The sequence below is a fragment of the Doryrhamphus excisus genome, linkage group LG3 (assembly GCF_037039965.1).
Source record: "Doryrhamphus excisus strain RoL-2023G ecotype Guam linkage group LG3, RoL_Dexc_Guam_v1.1, whole genome shotgun sequence".
In the NCBI taxonomy this organism is placed as follows: Eukaryota; Metazoa; Chordata; class Actinopteri; order Syngnathiformes; family Syngnathidae; genus Doryrhamphus; species Doryrhamphus excisus.
The window spans coordinates 25,245,381-25,265,480 of record NC_136359.1 but is presented as its reverse complement, the minus strand read 5'-3'; the positions used below and the strand labels follow the sequence as shown (position 1 = coordinate 25,265,480).

Here is a 20,100-nt window from a genome sequence, read left to right as displayed (position 1 = left end):
GCCAAAAATGACAGCACCAGTGACGCCATTTTGCCCCGCCTGTACCATGATACAGTCTGGAGGCCGGTTCCGATGCTTCTTACCGGGAGGACCTGCTAGCTCGGGTTAGCTAACTCCAGGCGCTTTATTTCAGCTGCTAAGCAGTTTGTTTTGTTCAAATCAATAAATAAGATAAACAACTCCAACATTGGATTAGCGGTGAAGCTACAGGCTTACGACACTGGCTACAAAAAAAATATTTGGAATAAAACTGTAAATAAAAAAAATTTTTTTGTTTTTTTTAAACCCTGATGCGGCCCAACCTCACCCAGACCCAACCTCACCCAGACCTCAGCTCCAGTGGCCCCCAGGTAAATTGAGTTTGAGACCCCTGCATTACGCAATATCGTAGACTTAATAAGACATAAAAACAACAGTAGCCCGTCTTATGGCTTATTGTGCCTGTTGTGAGTTTATTGCACAACCTGCAATAAAAGCCTGTTGTTATGGCTATCAAGTCTGGTGTTTGTGTGTCTCAGCCAACATTACAGAAACATTACTGACACCAAGTGTACCACACTAACCATCATCACAACATCTTTGAATGTGTCTTTTGAATGAATTTTACTTCATTTAGACATTTTTATGCTTAATAATGCTATGATTGGATGGCGACAAGTCCAGCGTGCGCCCTGCCTCTTGCCACAAGTCAGCTGGGATAGGCTCCAGCATACCCCCGCGACCTTAATGAGGATAAGTGGTATAGAAAATGAATGAATGAATGAATGAATGGATGCTTGAAAATGCTTCATTTATGCAAACTAATTATAATTGAACTAATAATAAGGACGCATTCAATCACAAAACAGCAGGATTTATTAATTCATATACAAGGTGGGTCAAAATTAGGCTTAGAGTGGCTTCATTATCTGTTTCACCTTAACAATCCGTCCATCTATTTTCTTTGCCGCTTGTTCTCAGTAGGGTCATAGACGTTTTAGGTATAAATAATAGAAAATAATATAATAATAATAATAAATGTAACCATACTTTTGGACCACCGTATATTTTTGAAAAACCATGAAGGAGTGAAGCCACCAAATTAGCAGCGTGAAGTGCCAATGGGTTACTTTAATGTTAAATAACCACCATAAATAGTATATACACTATATGTTGGATATTTGACATTCCATCCAATTTTAGAAGCCATGAGTTTGAATATCCTACTGAGCCACTTATACCGCATTAACGGTAGCGATGAATAGATTCATGTATTCATAATAACAGTATGTGTTGAATATGATCAATTTATGTTGCAGGCATGGAAGTGAAGAGGCTGGTTCCTCCCATTCAGACGAGATAGAAGGAGTATTTCTCTCTCCTCTCCAAGGGAAGCGGAGAACTTGGCAGGGATGTCGGGACATCTGTTAGTCCTTGTCTGCGATGAAAGCCTGAAGCGTGTTGCGTGTCCCGATTGGGAGTGTCACGCATTCACACACTTGTATGAGCCTAATGACCTGCTACCCCAGGTCGGCTCCTCATTGGTTTCCCCCATTTTTTTAAAACCATTTATTTCAACGCGAATGATCCCAAGGAGCCCGGTTCTTTTCCAAGACCCCTACGGTTCATACATTCCAATGTGTGAGGTCACAGTGAAGAGTCGAACATGTGTTCATCTGGTGGCTACCCCCAATGGTGGGCTGACCAGTACAAAGCCTTTCTCAATCTCAATGGTCCAAGACTGGTTTGAGTTGGCACACAAACATCAATGAAACATTCAAAACCATCTGGGATGCTTAAAGGGGGGAGGTCTAATCGGCCACAGACAATATCAGTGAAGAACCACGTTTACGTTCCGAGACCACCAGCCAATGGTGATTGATACGCTCATAAAAAGGTTAATTTTTGACAAACGGCTAACCCCCCCCCCCCCCCAGTCCGGTTGATGTTATGAATGGGCGGTAGAGCCCATGTACGATAGTGGCCCGCGTCTTTTCGTGTTATTAATACACTGCATGAATTAAATTGTGTTTTTTAACCCAAAACATCCTTGTTGGAAGTTGTAGTTCTTTGCTGACTAACACAGTTACGCCACAAGTCTAACAGTTTTGGCTTTCTGAAATGGATTCATTGGATTTACAAGATTTCTTCCGGGATTTGGTTAGTGTTTCGGCATAGAGTTGCACGATAAATTTGGCGATTTTAATTATATCGCACGATCGCAAAAATACATTCTACAATGTTTTCAGACGACAAAGTATGAAAAGTATAATTTTTGTATGTGAATAATAAAAGCGGTAGCTGTGCTTCCAAAAAAACAAATTATCAGCCATTCTAAATAATCCGACGTCCCCCATACAGGGGGCAGCGTGGTTACAATACACACATTGTATACATCCACCCAACTGCAAAAACATCAGCTAAAAGCTCAACCAAAGCACTTTTCTGAAAACAGAAGACAACTCAAACCAGAAGTACTTAAATGGGTAAATGTTTCAAACAAGTGAGCATATGATATGAATTATTTCATAAAACGTAACAATATTAGCACATACTGTCGCTCTTCCAACGCTACTTGTGTCATTGCTCTACCACTAAAGGTCACTGAAGCAGCATCATCATTTCCTCTTATCCAGCGGTAAAGATGTGTACGTTTTCACATTCAATCATTCAAATCTTTACTTTCATTCCAACCTATTTTGTGTCTGAGGATGAATGAAATATTCTGATATGGAGTCCGAGTGTTGCCAGTCATGGGCCATCATGAATATCCACAATTATTGTTAGTGCTCCATCGCCAGTGGAGAAGCTAAGTGGGGTTAAAACCGCCCTCATCAAGAGCTTTGTCGGGCATCGGGCGCTAACAGCTGTCCAAACAATGGCCTATTTCCCACTCATCGTCATGCTGACGGCAGCTATTCACATCCTGCAAGACCACCTATGAATGGACATCACACATGGTAGACGGAGGTCATCACAATGTAAGCAGAAAAAAAGCAAAAAAAAGATGCACCCGAGCGCTGTTTCACCGCAATAAGATTCAACAAAACCCGCAGTGAACTTGAATGAAACTCTTCTTGTGGATTTGTAACGCCTGATCTGCACAATCGCCCTGCAGCGCACACGGTGCTATCCTGTGGGCATCTTCCACAGCAGCCAAGCTTAGATTTTCATTTGCTCTCCTCCCACTGAGCACACATTTAGCTCTCCAGGCTTCAACTCTCCTCGGAGCTGCAGGGGGACATCTCTCCTAGCCAGGAAAACATTTGGCTTGCCTAAATATCACAACAAAAAGCTTCCAATCAATCGATTTTAAACCTGCAAGTGGCTAACACGGGCGGGCGGGCGGGCGGGCGGGCGATACGGCCAGTACTCCCATTACAGCATCAGGAAGGACATCTGGCACAAAAAAAATTTTGCAGCGTCACTCTAGCATGATTTTTCAAAAATATATTAATTAAATAAATCACAATATTTTGTGAATTAATATCCATCAAAAATATGCAAATTTTACATATTTTTTGCCAAAATCAATCATTTTCAAGCATACAAATGTATAAAAAAAATAAAATACAAATAAAAGGCATTCAGAAGATGCATTCATAGACGTTGTGATCATATGTAATAATCTGCACCGGTCACTAGGTGTCACTAATGGTACTGTAATGTTGGGTGAGACGCACAAGCACCAGACTTGATCGCCGGAACAACAGGCTTTTATTGCAAGTTTGTCGTGCATGTCTTATTATGTCTACTATTCTGCTAACAAAAGTGTAAAGGTGAGCATAGGGATGTTATTTCATGTCGAGAGGGCTCTAATCCCAATAAAAATCATGAGCGGGTTTTCTATGCTGTACAGACATATTCCATTTATAAATAAGGAATCCTGATAATTCACTTATGATGGTCAAGCCTGGAACCAATTAAGTAGAATTTAGAATTTGGTTAATCACTAACCCACGCTAAGCTAAAACTCAACTCTAAACCCCCGACTTCCTGATCACATTTACAGCGAGCATGAGTCTTATTCATTTCTTATATGTCTTATTGTCTCTTATTACGTCTACTATATCAGGTAATATGAGTGTAAAGGTGAAAAAACATATTTAGAAGGTTATAAACAGGTTTTCTATGTTGTAACTATAATCAGTCTTAAAAAGGAATCCTACTTTGAGGAAATTCACTTGGGTCTGAAACCAATTAACTGTGATAAGTGAGATAACGATTATTACACATACAACAAAATGAGACAATGAGAGGATCCAAATATGAAATAAAATCAATGCTGAGAGTAATATCAGCATCACATCGTGATAAGGTGGATATTTTTCAGTTCCTTTTATTTTCACAAATATCATTTTGTGTTGTTGATATCGTGATATTACTGCTATATTTGCCAGTCTCTGTGCAGTCTTCAACAATTCAAATTTCTGATTTTTTTTAAAGACTTTGATGAATACAATTTAAGACATATTTCATTGTCGGGAACTGGCTAAATCGATCCAATCTGAAGGGTCTGGTTCCTTAAATCGAAACATGTCACAACAAAATTGACGTTGCAGTTTAAGACCTTTTTAAATCGTATCAAATACATTTTTTGAGATATGAAGAGAATTTTAGAAGTTTCCAGTTTAGCTAGCCTGACAACCAAGCGAAGGGCTCGACTGTGACCGATTCCATTTCTTCTATCCATCATCTTACATCATCAGTCATTAGCGGTGAGTAGCTTACATTTTATACATGAAATGTGTTTAGTACTGTAAAGATAAGATTATACTTCACTGTATTTTAGCCTGTTATCCTCCATCATCCTGAGTGAACAACGACATTTATTATCTTTATTAGAATGTAAAAAATATTGCGGGTGGCACCTTGTGTATTGTTAAATTCTTCACAAATCAACGTCTTTTTAAAAAAAATATTGCATTTATTCAGTAATTCCAAATATTTAACTGCATATCGGTATTAGTATCCGCAACACTTGGTCCACCCCTACTGTCACTGTCGACGTGTAAAGACAAATCAAATAGAAAAATCAAAACATGTTTGGACTGACAAACGCCCGTTACTGTTTATTTACCGTCCATTTTGCATCCTCCCATGGGACTGAACTGTCGCACAAATGATTCCCAATGTTTGCGTGTGCGTGTGCGTGTGCGTGTGCGTGTGCGTTGCCAGTTTACAGTCTGCAGTGTCAATGCTGGAGATCTAAGAGAGAGGAGCCGAGCAGCAGCATCTAACGCAAAGCAGCTGTCTGTTTCCTGTCTTACAAAAGCCTACTGTCTGCTGCCGTAAACCATCAAGTATACATCTGGACCTACACACGGTTGGACACACACACACACACACACACACATCCTGTACCTACAGTAGCACACAGCAGTTATCACTTCAGCTAATTGTCTTATATTCATGCACTGTATCATTAATCCATTTTCCTATATGTAGTATCATACACAATAAATACTTTTTAAAAAAAAGTACATTTGTCAAGAATGCCCACAAGTAGCCAATCAGCTTACAATTGATACATCGTAACATTTATCAATTATATCTTCAAGAACAAACAAAAAAAGTTGAGTGATAAGTGATATAGTAAATCCCTCATACTTGACAATTATAAGTAAACCTCCAGGATCCTTACTTATAAATGGAATATGTTTCTATGTATGCATAGAAAACCCGCTTACATCCTTCAAAATATGTCTTTTTACGTGATTAGAGCCCCCTCGACATGAAATAACATCCCTATAATCACCTTTACGCTTGTATTACAAAATATAGTAGACATAATAAGACATAAACAAGACATAAACAAGACTCATGCTTGAACAGGAAGCGACAACAGTCGATAAAAGTCAATTGTTCCAGCCAACAAGTCTGGTGCTTGTGTGTCTCACGAAACATGAATGTAACATTACTGACACCTAGTGACCAGTGTAGAATATTACATAAAACTTGACTAATAATGGGTGAAAAAGCATAATGTATTCATATATATATATATATACGTATATATATATATATATAGTGATATGTATAGCACGTCATGACTGGTTCAAGACTCTTCATCCTTGGATTTAGCAAACATCAACTGCTTGTATTGTTTCTTGAATTGGCTCATCGTTGTGCGTTGTTTGAGGGTCTCGCTACACATGGAAGGGAGAGCATGCAAACGCCACACAGAGATGCCTGAGCGGGGAATCGAACCCGGGTCTCCTACCCGTTTTTCAGTTTACGACAAAAGTTTTTAAAATAATTTTCCTTCCTTTTCCTTCTATTGTGTTTATGAACAAACAAACAGTTAGCTATATGTTAGCCAATATAGTAGACATAATAAGACATAAACAAGACATAAACAAGACTCATGCTTGAACAGGAAGCGACATCAGTCAATAAAAGTCAATTGTTCCAGCCAACAAGTCTGGTGCTTGTGTGTCTCCCGAAACATGAATGTAACATTACTGACACCTAGTGACCAGTGTAGAATATTACATAAAAAAAGATGATAGCGTGAAGATGCACGATGAAGTGATGAAGCGGCACGAGACAAGTGTGGGACATTCAGGAGTGGTTGTCATGTGACAATCGGGGAAGTATTCCCAGCAGTGTGTCAGGGAAGTCAGCTGGTTTTTCCAAAAGATTATATTTTGCTCATTTCTAACCCATTGAATGCTTTAATAGGGTGTCAAATATTACAATTCAACTCTTCTTCCTATAATTCTTCAATGAATGAATAGCAATTACTAGCAAACAAGCTAGTAAAATATCACAATGAGGGTTTTAGCGTATTAGCATAACAACAGCAAAGATGCTAATAAGACACTCAATAAATGTTCTTTGTTCAATTCAAAGTAGAAAGCGTTATTTTCAAATAAGGAATACATTGATCCTGGATAATGTAACATATATATAACTCATATATTAATAATTTTCCTTTCAGCACAAATGGCTGTGGGTACTTTTTCTGAGCGTCATGGAAAAACGGTGCTAATAAACTTTTACCCCATGTGAAGTGAAAGAATGTGAAAATGCTCCAACTTTTCAAGTCGACGTGCCTAATTATGCTAATGATTGAATAAATTAGCACATTCCTTCCACGTAGCGTGGCTGCTTCCAGGTAAGAAAGGTGGCTTACCTCCTGCCCAGCATCCACTGCTTTAACACCAACGCACTCTGCTCGTCTGCCGGCGGTCTGCAGCTCTCAGGGCTCTGACAGCTCAGTCATGGTCTTACTTCTCCTGGCTCTCAGCGATGGAGGCTACCTAGCGGCTGATGCTGAGCAGAGAGAGAGAGAGAGAGAGAGAGAGAGAGAGAGAATGAAAGAGAGAACCCCCTTTCTCTTAAACCGTGGACCCTCTGCGCTCAGACTCCACTCCCACTCACTGCTCTCTTAAACGCCTCCCACCCATTCACTCTTTCACGCCATTGTGACCCGCAGCAAAAGAGCTCAAGGCTGGGAAGAGAGAGAAAGAGAGAGAGAGAGAGAGAGAGGGAAAGGGAGGGAGGAAAAGATGGAGGAAAGGGTGGGGAGATGGATAGATAGATGGGAAGGGAGGGGGGTCGTGTCTGTGGTCCATTAGCTGCAAATTGTAACACTGAGCCAATAGGAAGTGAGAGTGAATGGACATTAACGTCAGAGTGGGACATCTTCACTTCCATTTGAGGAGCAAACTCATTCATTCATTCATTCATTTTCTACCGTTTATCCTCACGAGAGTCATGGGGGGTGCTGGAGCCTATCCCAGCTGTCTGTCTTTGGGCGAGAGGCGGGGTACACCCTGGACTGGTGGCCAGCCAATCACAGGGCACATATAGACAAACAACCATTCACACTCACATTCATACCTATGGACAATTTGGAGTGGCTAATTAACCTAGCATGTTTTTGGAATGTGGGAGGAAACCGGAGTACCCGGAAGAAAACCCACGCATGCACGGGGAGAACATGCAAACTCCACACAGAGTCTGAACTGCCACCAACCTTCTGTACTGCAACAACCAAACTGGACAAGCGAGGACTGCACTGAACAATTTGGTTCAATGTTCAGTGAAAAACACGCTAACTTCTGTACTGTCTGAACTGCTACCAACCTTCTGTACTGCAGCAACCAAACTGGACAAGCGAGGACTGCACTGAACAATTTGGTTCAATGTTCAGTGCAAAACACGCTAACTTCTGTACTGTCTGAACTGCCACCAACCTTCTGTACTGCAACAACCAAACTGGACAAGCGAGGACTGCACTGAACAATTTGGTTCAATGTTCAGTGCAAAACACGCTAACTTCTGTACTGTCTGAACTGCTACCAACCTTCTGTACTGCAGCAACCAAACTGGACAAGCGAGGACTGCACTGAACAATTTGGTTCAATGTTCAGTGCAAAACACGCTAACTTCTGTACTGTCTGAACTGCCACCAACCTTCTGTACTGCAACAACCAAACTGGACAAGCGAGGACTGCACTGAACAATTTGGTTCAATGTTCAGTGCAAAACACGCTAACTTCTGTACTGTCTGAACTGCCACCAACCTTCTGTACTGCAACAACCAAACTGGACAAGCGAGGACTGCACTGAACAATTTGGTTCAATGTTCAGTGCAAAACACGCTAACTTCTGTACTGTCTGAACTGCCACCAACCTTCTGTACTGCAACAACCAAACTGGACAAGCGAGGACTGCACTGAACAATTTGGTTCAATGTTCAGTGCAAAACACGCTAACTTCTGTACTGTCTGAACTGCCACCAACCTTCTGTACTGCAACAACCAAACTGGACAAGCGAGGACTGCACTGAACAATTTGGTTCAATGTTCAGTGCAAAACACGCTAACTTCTGTACTGTCTGAACTGCTACCAACCTTCTGTACTGCAACAACCAAACTGGACAAGCGAGGACTGCACTGAACAATTTGGTTCAATGTTCAGTGAAAAACATGCTAACTTCTGTACTGTCTGAACTGCTACCAACCTTCTGTAGTGCAACAACCAAACTGGACAAGCGAGGACTGCACTGAACAATTTGGTCCAATGTTCAGTGCAAAACACGCTAACTTCTGTACTGTCTGAACTGCTACCAACCTTCTGTACTGCAGCAACCAAACTGGACAAGCGAGGACTGCACTGAACAATTTGGTTCAATGTTCAGTGCAAAACACGCTAACTTCTGTACTGTCTGAACTGCTACCAACCCTCTGTACTGCAACAACCAAACTGGACAAGCAAGGACTGCACTGAACAATTTGGTTCAATGTTCAGTGCAAAACACGCTAACTTCTGTACTGTCTGAACTGCCACCAACCTTCTGTACTGCAACAAGCAAACTGGACAAGCGAGGACTGCACTGAACAATTTGGTTCAATGTTCAGTGCAAAACACGCTAACTTCTGTACTGTTTGATGTTTTATCGTTCCTAGCTGAATTGTAAATCCTGTATTCGTGTACATCATGTGTGTCAAGAGCTTTGCAGATGTTACATTTTCCTTTTCGGCTTGATGAACGATATGTTGAATTCAGACACTCGCCAGTGCGAAGCACACTAATACACTCCATGTTTGATTCCTCTAACCAGCTTTTATAATTCCCAGTGACAAATGCAGCTCGTGATGTGAAATGTGTGCGCGTGATGAAGGTTCCATCCAGGCCGAGTGGAGTTTTTCTCAGCAGGGGAAATGATCCTCATCTTGTTGCTGAGAGCTGCTGTCACCAGTCAGGCAGAAAAGATCCTCCCTAATCTTTCTTCCAGCACAATAGCATATATGAAGCACAGCGTTTGCGTTGGAAAAAGAAAATACTTAAGGGCTCGTCAATTCATTTTCACCCCCCCAGCCCCCCCAGGCAGGAGGATATCTATACTGTCTCCAGGAAATGTCCTTTTTAATGACTTGCGGTTGTACCGCTATCATTGAAAGCGTGTCTATGTATAGCACCTGTTTGAAAACCAGCGTCAGCTTCCAATCGCCGCATCTCACCATCTGTTCCTCTTCTCACCTTCCTGACGCTCCCTCTCCTTCTGTCTTCCCATCACTGCCTCGCCAAGCCTAACGGGGAATTGCTGTGGGAGTTCTCCACCTCCCTTGTTTACCAAAGCGTACCTGTACATCAACTTTGATTTCCCCCATGACAGCCCCGCCTTCCCATTCCCCGAACATCTACGGCGATCATCACCGGGTTCTTGGACTAACCCGTTTTAGTTCATTAAAGTGCGACAATTCCGACGACAAGGGCCATTTTGGAATATCTTACTTTGGACCAAAGTGTCCACCTTCTGCAGTCCTCAAAGGAGAAACATGAACCTGATCCTCGGTAGCTCAGAGTTACCCTCCCGGGTAACTTTCTTGACGTAGCGGTTAACCGCTATGCACAAGATGGTCTGGCTTCCTCACGTTCTCGCCAACAGGTATCTCGTCCTTGCCACGCTTGGACAGGTGGAAGTCTTTCTTTGGGCTTGGTTCCCATGGCAACATGTCCTGTCCTGGCTTGTGTCAAGACCTCGTCCTTGGGATGTGACCATAAATTGCATGGTGTCGGCGCCTGGCCTTGAATTATACATTTACAACAATATTATTGTGTGCTACAATTAAAAATACTAATAACTACTAATAACTCACCTACCATCTAAATACGCTTTTAACGTTATTAGAGCCCTCTGGACATGAAATAATACCCTTTTAGTCACATTATTACACTATTACCTTATATCAGGGGTCTCAAACACGCGGCTCACGGGACACTAGTTTGAGGCCCCCGCCTTGATATGAAAGTTTAATGTAAAGTTTGATATGGATGCTGTATGGTATCATGTACCCAGAAAAAATGATTACGTTTGATTCATGTTCATGTTAAAGGTTAAATAACTGTTAATAGTTATCCTCCCTATCCGTGTGGAAGTGGTAAGTTTTTGGCTATTTAAGTTCAAAGGAAATAACTTGAAGGCTACCGTTTAGGTGGCTAGCTCTCTAGTTTGCGAGTTAGCATGTGTCTCAAGACCCTGCAGTTGCGCAATATGTTGTAAATAAAAAGAGTATAAATGTGACTATAGTCGTGTTTTGTCATGTCTACAGGGCTCTAATAATGCTTTGTTCATTTTAATCTGAAAAAAATCATTTGTCTACCCACCAACTATATGTGCTTTCTTAAGTTTTTATTATTATTATTATATTTATTTATTACTGATTGATTGATTTTCTTTATTCTTGATTTGTTTATTTATTTTTCATCTTATTTTGTGCAGAAAAATAAAAAGTAAGATATTTGAGAACAGTGGAATGTTTTATCAGAGCTTTTATTGTAGAAAATTGGAACCAAAGCAAAGTTTATTCATTTCTTCTGTTTTTAATTAATGCGTTTTTTTTTTTTTTGGAAAACCTGATGCGGCCCAGTCTCGCCCAGACCCTAGCTCCAGTGGCCCCCAAGTAAATTGAGTTTGAGACCCCTGCCTTATATAGTAGATATAATCAGCTCAACAGTAGCCCATGTTATTATACTGTTATATCATTCAAACCTGCAATAAAGGCCTGTTACTCTGGCGATCAAGTTCAGTGCTTGTGTGTCTCATATTGGCTGCACGGCGGACGAGTGTTTCGCACTCAAGCCATACAGCTAGGAGACCCGAGTTTGATTCCGCCGTTGAGCCATCTCTGTGTGGTGGAATTGATTTTATATTCTGTTTATTCCTGATGGTTGCTGGTCTGATCCTCAGTCAACATCGTTCAGTTCAACTTCAGCATTTTCATGCAATTTCTATTGAAACGGCTCCGTCTGGTTGTTTATTAGTCTCTACATTTCCCCATCGTTTTCTATACGTTCCGAATAAACAGTTTTGCTGTACTATGGTTGAAGTCCAGCACCTAACGTGACACAGAGATAAGAGATGTATTGGATAGAGAGAGGAAAGCAGTGGCAATGGTTTGGTCCAGCACTGATAATAAGCTTTTCTCCCCTCCGTGTAATTGGCGCTATCTTACTCGGAGTTCCGAGACTCTGTGAGAAGTGAGACGTGTTGTGTCAATGACAGCGAGACCCAATTATGCAGTGGAGCCCCTGCAGCCGTGGAGGATGTCAAAGCGGCCAGCAATAAGGCAGCTGACGGTGAAGACACACCACCCACCGTGGGTGTCTGTGAGAGCGCTAGTGACCTGGAAAGACCTGTTTACCTCATTAAAAATGAATCACAAGGTAATAAGGAGCCTGCTCCTATACCTCCTCCTCCCTGCCCGTGACTGTCCTTCATCCATTATGTAGCAGCGAGGAGGGACGTGCGGGTCAGGTCCGTAGGGAGGGTCACTTGGACGACGACCCGGATCCCGCCCTCCCGCCTCGGCTCATGGAGCCTTTCTCATGCGTTAATGAGACAATAACACAGGAATGGAGGCAATAATCAGCGATAATAATCCATGAACATTTAAACAGCCATGGAGAGAGCCTGTTTCATAATTCATAAAGGGCTAGCTCAACCATAGTAGACAATGTGAAAAGAAAAGATTTCTATATTTTTCTGCATATACAGTGCATGATTCATTCATGATTCAGCATTTGCATTGCCATAAATTCTGTACCGCTTATCCTCACAAGTGTCACGGCGTGCTGGAGTCTTCGGGCGAGAGGCGAGGTGGCCAACCAAATAGCCAAACGAGCATTCACACCGACATTCAGTTTAACATGGCCGATGAACCTAGCATGAATGATTTTGGAATGCACGTAAACATGGTAATGGTAATGGTAATGGTAATGGTAATGGTATTGGTAATGGTAATGGTAATGGTAATGGTAATGGTAATGGTAATGGTAATGGTAATGGTAATGGTAATGGTAATGATAATGGTTTAATTTCATTTGAACATGCATCAGATTCCAATTGAGTGCATCCCATAATCAGTTCCCAGTTCCACATGTCCAAAAGGAGTAGGAAGAAGCAAAGCTTATTAAATCCTACCCCTCCATCTGGTACTTTTACAATCACTAACTTTTACATTTGTTCACTTCCTGCTTTCCTAATATAGTTTATAGTTTATTTTATTTTATTTTATTTTATTTTATTTTATTTTATTTTATTTTATTTTATTTTATTTTATTTTATTTTTCACTTCCTGCTTTCCTAATATAGTTTTTTTAATATTAAAAAAATCAATTATAAATTATTATTAAATATTATTGTTATATCTTTTTATTTTATTTAAATTTAAAATAAAATGTAAAAACATTTTTTTTAATTTTTTGTCTCGTTACAAAGTACTGGGTGATATGAGCATCCAATGCCATAATGGGTACCATAGTAAGTGTCAATATAGTGATATATATAGCACATCATGACTGGTTCAAGACTCTTCATCCTTGTATTTAGCAATTTTATTTTATTTATTTATTCATTAATTTAATTAATTAATTTTTAAAATTAAAAAAATGTTACATTTATTTTTTATTTTTTGTCATGTAGCGAAGTAGGAGGTAATATGAGCATCCAATCCAAGACAAAAGTTTACACCAAGGCTTTTCCTTCCTTTTCCTTATATTGTGTTTATGAACAAACAAACAGTTAGCTATAGCAAAATGATTGACATGAATCATATTGTGTTTATGAACAAACAAACAGTTAGCTATAGCAAAATGATTGACATGAATCATATTGTGTTTATGAACAAACAAACAGTTAGCTATAGCAAAATGATTGACATGAATCATATTGTGTTTATGAACAAACAAACAGTTAGCTATAGCAAAATGATTGACATGAATCATCAGCACTATCACGGACGCCATCATGACATATTAGCTGAAATGTGAGAGTTGGACTCTGAGGCGTGTGACTGTGAAATAGGAGGTGCAATGGGACCACACACAGTCGCGCCTGCCTTGACCGGTTGTATCAAGGAGCTGTAAATGTCCTCAACAGTGTCAAAACCCTGGATGTGTGCGTGTCATTAACCCTGACCTCTGACCCCGCATGTTGTTACATGTGACTCATTTTCCCCTTGACTGACCAACTGTTGAAGTTGTGTGTGCAGATGGAGCGTTCCTGCTTTGCATGTGTTTGCTGTAACTAAAGGGTCCACATAAAACACGTAGACCACCTCCACGTCCCGTACAAATACACCACATCATCAGAGCTCGTTCCACATTAAATATGAAATAAATGTACACTGTATTATTTGAAATGAATGAAAATATATGGAATGAAAATGAATACGTATGACTCTGTGGAAAGGAATATTCCAATCTCTTGTCTACATGCGCCGTGAAAATCAACCAGAATAGTCAATAGGGCATGCCCAGTAAAACGTAAACATCAACATCACGTGATACCGGCTTCCCCAAGTTTTTCTTCCACTTGTTGGAATAACTCCGCATTGCCAGTTTTTTGTCTGTCTAGTCTTGAAATTTAGTTGGAATCAAAAACAAACTTTGCTTAGTCCAATGCCGATTCCTGGCCTCCATTTTTAAAAGTGAAGAACATCTGGATCTGCGTGTTACGTCATATCTGAGCATTCGCTGAAAGAACGCACCCGGGATCAATTTAAACAGGAGAAGATCAAATTCAATCTTGATAATATTTTATAATTAAACTCAGGACATGTTTTATATAGATATATATTTTCTTTTTTAATAAAAGTGGACTTGTGAATGGCGTATAGAAGGGTTTAGATTCTGTTCCACAGATGGCGCTAATGCACACCAAAGCTGCTTGCCAACCGCCAATAAACAACAGAAGAAGAAGAAGAACGCAGTCTGACAACTTTCCGTTTGAGCGGGTACAAGATACCTCAATCGGATTGGGGAAAGGAATATTCCATCCCTGTTCAATTCTTTCCGTTTGAGCAAATAAACCAAATGCAATTGGAATATTTGGGTCCATGTATTGACGTAATATTTGCAAATGCTGGTTAATAAATGTTAACTATAAAAAGTGATATTGGATAATTCCTCACGGCACACCTGACGGGTTCTCAAGGTACACTAGTGTGCCCGCGGCACAGTGGTTGAAAATCACTGTAATATTATATACAGTTATAGATGGTATTGACTTGTTGCTGATTGTGTTCCAACATCATTTTTGGGTCATCACATGCAACAGATAACAAAACAGATATCTGATATGAAATACATAACATAATCTTAGAGCTCCGTGGATTTTTTTGTTTGTAATAATATGTCTCAGACACGCCTCAGGAGACGGGCTTCTTATCGCGGCTATTTTAAGCTTTGCAGAGCAGCCCCTATAGAACAGTATGGCAGATCCCACCCATTGAATCCACGCTGAACCCGAGCTCACATGTAGCGGCGCACGGATACGACATTATATGCCGTACTTTATTGCTTTGTAGATTCATATGTCAGCTGCTTTGGAATATTCCGGCAGGCACATAAAGCCTGAGCTACATTCATACAGAAAAATATTCAATGTGAATCCTGGTGGAAGAAAAATGATTGAATGATTTTCTATAACAAACTGATAGCTCATAAGCTATCAGCTTATGAATAAGATATCATGTGATACTCAGTGTTGGGGGTACTGCCAGTCAAGACTTTTCAATGATCCTTTTTAAGTAAATGATTTGAACTGATTCACAGATCAAATCAAATTAAGCAAATGTTACGTATTTTTCCCGAAATGGAGGATTTTCAGAAACTAAAGAACTAAATTAAGGCATCGAGAAGACGCATTCAAAGACGTGATATGTAATATTAGTCACGTGTGGATACAGAAGCACCAGTCTTGAACAATCGGACCAACAGACTTGCAAGTTTGATTGATGTCACAACAGGAACAGCTTCTCTTGAAGCTAAAACTCAACTCTGAACCCCCGAAGTCACTTCCTGTCCGCCTCCTACTCAGCTCCCCGAGCACTGAAACGCTTATACAACAACACGCTTATTTCTTTTCTGTTATCATGTCCACTATATTGGGTAATATATGTCTCAAAGTGACTGTAGGGGTGCTATTTCATGTGTAGCGGGCTTTAATAATGTTAAAAATTGTATTACTGGATTACTGTATCAGATTTTTAGTATAAAAGCAAAGAGTTAAACACCTGAAACAACAAAAGTAAGCACGTATCTTGAGTTATTTCCTGCTTCCTGTTGCATGATGTCATCGCAATGACTACTACGGAGAATCGAGACACGTTGCGGTACAAAGGCTGCAGTTAAAGCTCGACAGAGCCGTGTCGCTGCCCATTCAAGCCCGCCGTCTCTTTACGCTCCCTTTCGGGCTGTCTGTCTGGGCGAAGGGTTCGGGCCTGTGTCTTTTCCTCCTTTGTCTGCTCTCTTCAAGGACGTGAATGGGAGGTTGGGGCTCCAACAAAAGGCAGATCGCGGGTCTATTGGGGGGACAAATGAGCTTAGTTTGGGTAATGTCAGCCAAAAGGAAAGGGAGGCCTGGAGCTCGTATTGAGACTCACCTACAACCGGAATGGGAGGGGAGACGGGGGAACAGCTGAGATCCTTCTTCCCACCCTGCATCCACAACAACATAATACTGTTGATGGGTGGCGGTGGAGGGGGGGGGGGCATAAACTTTGACTGGGGATATCAAACTGGATAAAGAAGCATGAGAAGCATTTTCTGTTCAGGATTTAATAGAAGTTAATAGCTTGATATCCCTTTTTCCCGTCCAGGGTCGTGTTTCTGAGTACTTTCTGAGTACTTTCTGAGTACTTTCTGAGTACTTTCTAAGTACTTTCTGAGTACTTTCAGATTGAATTCAGTCTAATTCGGTTGAAAGCGAGCATCTGCATAGCGGCATCATGATGCTGTGCCACCTATCGTTGTCAATGTTTGGTTTTCTTTAGTTTTTTTCATAAATTTGAAAATTCATGAATAATGGAGCGGTGGACCGCAAGTCAGCATATTATCAGATTGCCAATTCCGAATCAAGATGATATTGCGGTTATTACAATTGGGAGCTACCTGCCATGTACGTCTGTATCGACCCCAATATGAGCTCATATTAAGACTGCCAGGAAATATGGTTCCTTATTGCATTTATTTCATTATTCCTTTTGATTTGACTAATATTAGTTATAGTTATGCAAATACATACATACACTATGTATTGCCCATTGCAGTGATTATTTGCTCAAGCCGAGGCCGCTTATTTTCAAAACAAGTCCTCCACATGCTTATCACCTAAATCGATGGTTCCCAAAGTGGGGTACGTGTACCCCCAGGGGTACATGAATTGGCATAGGTAGGAGAAAGAGTGGTAAGTTGTTGTGTGCATCATATCAACAAATAAGTACGTTTGAATGATTACTTTGTGTATTCATCTTGAACATTTCATTTATATTGCTGATGCCCACTCTGCACAGCGGTTAAAGAGAGAGGAAAACGACGCTTTATTATTGATTGGATGTATTTTTGTATTTATTGTAAACGATTAAGAAGGGGGTAGTGGTTCTTTTAGAGTTGGGACACCATGGAAAGATGCCAGTCAGACAATAGACACTTCATACTCAATAAGCAGGATCAAAATTAGCAAACTGCTGTCAGTGCTGCTCTTGGTATTTCTAAAATGGTGCATTCAGGTGCATCACGTAACTCCTGGGACACAAGTTGGCGTTGCATTCAGGGACACGTGTAAATCACAGCAGTCCAAAGTAGGCGATAGTTAAAAAAGCAACACTTGTTGCTCATACAACAATAAAACAATGATAGAAAACTTGCAATGAAATGAAAATGCGTGCCTCCTGAGTTCATTCAAATTCAATTGATTCAAAAAGAAGGATGGCATTTTTCACCCGGACTTGCTATAAAATGAATGAACCAATGAATTATGTTGAATATTTCAAGTGAATGAACATATTAAGCTAGATGTTTTTTAAGTGTGCAGGAGTAGGGGGTGCACGGCTCCTGGTCAAATGTCTGAAGGTTTGGGTTCAAAGTTTGGGAACCACTGACCGAAATCAAATAGCTGCTCTTTTAGTCCAAGTCCGCCCTTCAGTGTTAAATGTTCATTTGTCGCTTCCATTGGTCCTTTAGATGCATTATTAATATGCATTATTAATATGCATTATTAATATGCATTATCTAGATGCATCTAGCATCGTTTTATAGATAATAACTACACTTGGAAAGCCATCAAATCATGTTTTGTGTTAATTTTTTGCAGATTTGTGGCGTGAGCAAAATACTACAGTCCATCTGTGATGACATCATCGATGGGGGACGGAGCTGACTTCCACTTCCTGTTGCCATGTTTTAGCAAGCTGCTAACAAGGGTGCTTTGTGATTAAAAAGTATATTTTGAACCCAGTTAAACTTAGCGTATTAATAACTGGAAAATGTCAGCAAACCAATTTTCCACGTTAACCGTGCTACATGCTAACTGGCGATGCTAACAGGGTCCACCGTAATGCTTTTCATAGCGTATGATGCAACAAAATGTCGTATAAAGACAATCATTTGGTCTTTTTATGAAAATAAACATGTTTATGTGAATATTGTGAATATTTTGTGCACGGAAACTATGTCATCCCGTTAGCGGCTAACTCGACACAGACGGAACCAATCCGTCTCGTTGCCACGTTTGACCTCCAGTCAGAACCTTTGGTGGGACGAGGACGGCACCGCTGGCAGGACCGTTCACACTTCATCCATTAGCCGGCTGGAGGGGAGAAGGTCTTCACCTTGGTGCTGCACACCTACATCTACTGAGACCTTCATTTGACCTTACTTACTTGCCTACGCTGCTTAATGAAGTGTTGGGACACTTTTACCTTTCACCTCTGAAAGACGACTCAATCATGCCACAGTCGCACCGCAAGGCACGTCGGCTGCTGCACCTTCCATGTTTAAGCTTTAATAAAAGGAATTATGGGCCCAAGGAAGATGCATGGTGGGCGGTTTGCCCACTCCTGGTTGATAGCTTGGCTGCACGGTGTTCGAGTGGTTAGCGCGCAGACCTCACAGCCAGGAGACCAGGGTTCAATTCCACACTCGGCCAACTCTGTGCATGTTCTACCCGTGCATGCGTGGGTTTTCTCCGGGTACTCCGGTTTTCTCCCACATTCCAAAAACATGCTAGGTTAATTAGCCACTCCAAATTGTCCATAGGTATGAATGTGAGTGTGAATGGTTGTTTGTCTATATGTGCCCTGGGATTGGCTGGACACCATAGTAGTAATAAATAAATGTAATAATAATAATAATAATAATAACTTAAGAAAGCACATATAGTTGGTGGGTAGACAAATGATATTTTTCAGATTAAAATGAACAAAGCATTATTAGAGCCCTGTAGACATGACAAAACACGACTATAGTCACATTTATACTCTTTTTATTTACAACATATTGCGCAACTGCAGGGTCTTGAGACACATGCTAACTCGCAAACTAGAGAACTAGCGACCTAAACGGTAGCCTTCAAGTTATTTCCTTTCAACTTAAATAGCCAAAAACGTACCACTTCCACACGGATAGGGAGGATAACTATTAACAGTTATTTAACCTTTAACATGAACATTAATCAAACGTAATATTTTTTTCTGGATACATGATACCATACAGCATCCATATCAAACTTGTGCTTAAACTTTCATATCAAGGCGGGGGCCTCAAACTAGTGTGGCCCGCAGGCCGCGTGTTTGAGACCCCTGGTTTAGAGGCACATGCTAACTCGCAAACTAGAGAGCTAGCGACCTAAACGGTAGCCTTCAAGTTATTTCCTTTCAACTTAAATAGCCAAAAACGTACCACTTCCACACGGATAGGGAGGATAACTATTAACAGTTATTTAACCTTTAACATGAACATGAATCAAACGTAATAATTTTTTCTGGGTACATGATACCATACAGCATCCATATCAAACTAACATTAAACTTTCATATCAAGGCGGGGGCCTCAAACTAGTGTCCTGCGGGCCACATTTGGCCCACGGGCCGCGTGTTTGAGACCCCTGGTCTATAAAAAGAAATAAAACAAACATTTCCCTTTTCTGACTGACAGGTGACAATGACTTCCTACTGAGCAACAACCTTCTTTTGCTCTGAGCTCAAAATAAGACCTTTCAAAGAACAAGGAGCTGAGATATCTTTAAATGTCACCTTATCAAAAATGCCATTTAAGTTCATTTTTTTTATATATTTTATTTATTTTTGCACACCCCCAACTCGCCCT

The 20,100-nt window shown here is 40.6% G+C and overlaps 1 protein-coding gene across 4 annotated transcripts in view; it reads right to left on the bottom strand.

The window, feature by feature from the left end:
- The window catches only part of LOC131127761 (tenascin), an 85,144-nt gene that overhangs the window by 43,653 nt on the left and 21,391 nt on the right, over positions 1 to 20,100 (bottom strand). For all 4 annotated transcript variants that reach the window (XM_058069986.2, XM_058069983.2, XM_058069982.2 and 1 more), the window contains exon 2: positions 7,118 to 7,257. The gene's annotated coding sequence lies outside the window, so the exon portion shown is untranslated. The remainder of the gene's footprint in view (positions 1 to 7,117; positions 7,258 to 20,100) is intronic.